The sequence below is a fragment of the Diceros bicornis genome, chromosome 19, assembly GCF_020826845.1.
Source record: "Diceros bicornis minor isolate mBicDic1 chromosome 19, mDicBic1.mat.cur, whole genome shotgun sequence".
NCBI lineage: Eukaryota > Metazoa > Chordata > Mammalia > Perissodactyla > Rhinocerotidae > Diceros > Diceros bicornis.
Window position 1 is genome coordinate 44,991,275 of NC_080758.1, and position 2,961 is coordinate 44,994,235.

A 2,961-nucleotide genomic window follows, 5' to 3' on the forward strand; every position below is an offset into this window, starting at 1 on the left:
ATAAAAATTAATACATCAAAAAAGCTGCTTTTCTCAGCAATTAGGTTTTGTGTTGTCGCGCTTTTATAAGCTCACCAATGCGCAGGATCCAGTCAGACACCTCAGCCAGGGGGGTGAGGAGGTCCATGGAGCCCCGCCCTCCCTTGCCGGCCTTGCCTCCGGCCACTCCCGCAGTGTGCTCCGTTCTCCAAGCTCTCACAGCTCTCTGCACCTCCAAACAGCCCCAGTGCCACTGTGATCAGGGGTTTGCATATCTGTCTCTCACTGCTCCCTGGAAATACCGTATTTTCTCTTTTAAAATAGCATCCTAGTGCTGACTGGAAAAGATGGAAGGAGTGCTGGCACTGGAAAATCATAACTTTGTAGACATCACAGTAAAGATGGTGTAGGCAAGAATCATTAATGGATGTATCATCTTAAAGTGTCTCCCCAGAGATGGTCTTTGGTACAAGGGGAAAAGTAGTAACTATATAAGGCAGAAATCGGGTACCACCAAATGTGACACCCTGCAAAGGACACAGCTGCACTCATGTCAGCACTCTGACTAGAATGCACACTCCAAATCTCACCATGTGGGAACCTCAGACAACCCCACTGAAGAAACACTCAGCTACAAAAAGAAGGGCCCTATTTTTCAAAAATGTTATTGTCATAAAAGACAAACAAAAACAATTAATAATTGTTAATACCGTATAGCATATTTGAAAGTTGCTAAGAGAACAGATCCTAAAAGTTCTCTGTGGAAGGGGGTAGAGTGGGATGGGAGGTGCACTATACAGAAAGAGGAGATGGAGAAAGAGGTAACGAAGAGTGTTTTCAGAAAGCAGGCAATCCTCCAGGCAGCCAGCCCGGCGACGTAGTGGTTAAGAGCGTGCACTCCGCTTCCCAGGCCAGCGGTCGCAGGCCCGGATCCTGGGTGCGCACCTGGGCGCGCACTGATGCACCGCTTGTCAAGCCATGCTGTGGCGGCATCCCATATAAAAAAGTAGAGCAAGATGGGCACAGATGTTAACCCAGGGCCAATCTTCCTCCGCAAAAAAGAGGACTGGCATCAGATGTTAGCTCAGGGCCAATCTTCCTTACAGGAAAAAAAAAAAAAAAGAAAGAAAGCAGGCAATCCAGATTTCTAGATGGAAACTCCTAATTATTAAATGATGAGAACTCTTTCAAATATGAAACATTAGGCTGGCCAAACCAAACATCTGTACGCCGTGTGGACAGCTAGATGGCATCCCTGCCTACCTGCATAGAAAATGAGCCTGAGGGACATAAGACCGTCTGCTACTGAAAACCTCCTCTCCCAGGCCAGGGCAGTCTTCCCTGTGGCTCAGGCCGAGACCCTGACCTCCCCTCCCGCTCTCTTCCCACTGGCCTGTCTCCAACTCTTCATCTTGCCTACTCCCGCAGAGGAGCTCCGGCAGCCCCTCTTCCTGGAAGTCTTCCCTGGTCTCTGAGATCCCAGCCATCCCCGCAACTTCGCATACAGCAAGCATCACTGGACATTTAAACATGGACGTCTCTGCATTGTTACTTTGAACCTCCATGTGTGTCAACAGCTAGCTTCTTGGTAAATGACTGAGTCATGGGTGGGGCAGAGAGATGTCCAGAGAGCGTTCTAAGTAAGACTAGGCACTTATCCAGTGAAAGGGCTAAACTGAAATCAACAAGAACTAGGCAGCATCGCAGCAGGAGAAGAGAATGGATTCATCCTCCAAAACGTAAGAAGGAATTTTAGGAAATTCTCCTCTCCCTGGCTCTCTGGGCCACAGGGACATTTTCTTGGTCTTCCTGGAGAAGGAATGTCTCAGTAGTGGTTAAGTGCACGTGCTCCACTTCAGCGGCCTGGGGTTCGCAGGTTCGGATCCCAGGCACGCACCAATGCACCACTTGTCAAGCCATGCTGTGGCAGCCGACCCACATAAAGTAGAGGAAGATGGGCACAGATGTTAGCTCAGGGCCAATCTTCCTCAGCAAAAAAGAGGAGGGATGGCAACGGATATTAGCTCAGGGCTAATCTTCCTCAAAAAAAAAAGAAGGAATGTCTCAGAAAGTACACCTGAGGAAAGTAAAGAGAAGTGAGAGGGAGCCAGGGTGGAAATGCTCTCCCACGAATGAAATGGGGCTTGTTTTCACGCTCCCCAGTTGGGACGTCCCAGATGGTACCAGCGCAGTTCTGTTCTCAACCAAGACCCCGAGAGCCAAGCCGACGGCGGACTCAGCAGAAGCTATGGTCTAAGAGGGAGGTTCCTGTCCCCTCGGAGGTGAGAGTTTGCCAGTAACACTGTGGACTCCTAGAGAGGAGAAAGGTCTCAGGGCACCCGCAGGGGGGTGTTCGGGTCAAGGGCGTGGGCTCAGAATCCGGGTCTACCTCGCTCCGACGAGACCTCGGGAAGACCGCTCTACTCCTCAAAACTTCGGTCTCTCTATGGGTTTAAACAGAGTTAAGAGGGTGTGTGAGCCGGACGAGACTCACGCCTGCCCGGCGCTCACGGAGTACCCGGCGCGGGTTTGCAATCTCGAAGGTAGAGCCGGTACACCTCACAGCCCCTCAGCTCCGGATCCGCGCCAACCCCAGATCAGACGCTCCCCCAACACGTCATTTCCGCGCGCCGGGAGCCCCCCCCCCCACACACAACGTATGCGGAAGTCACCGCAGGGGCCACTGGGGAGTGTAGTCTTTGAGGCAGAGGCGTTAGAGAAAGGATCATGGCGCGGCGGGGCGCTTCACCCGGGCCCCGCTATATGTTTTGTGAACGTGGTAAGAAAAAAGAGAAGGAATCCAAGTGCCACAGTGGTCATTCTCCAGTGACCCGAGTACGTTACCCAGAATCGGCTCCCTCACAGGCCGACGGGAGCTGCTGGCCGTCAGCGCGCTTCTGGTTGCGCCGAGCATCCTGGGAGGTGTGGTCCCGACGCCTTGCTGAGGATTCTGGGTGGTGTAGTCCTGGCCCCCAGCTGGAG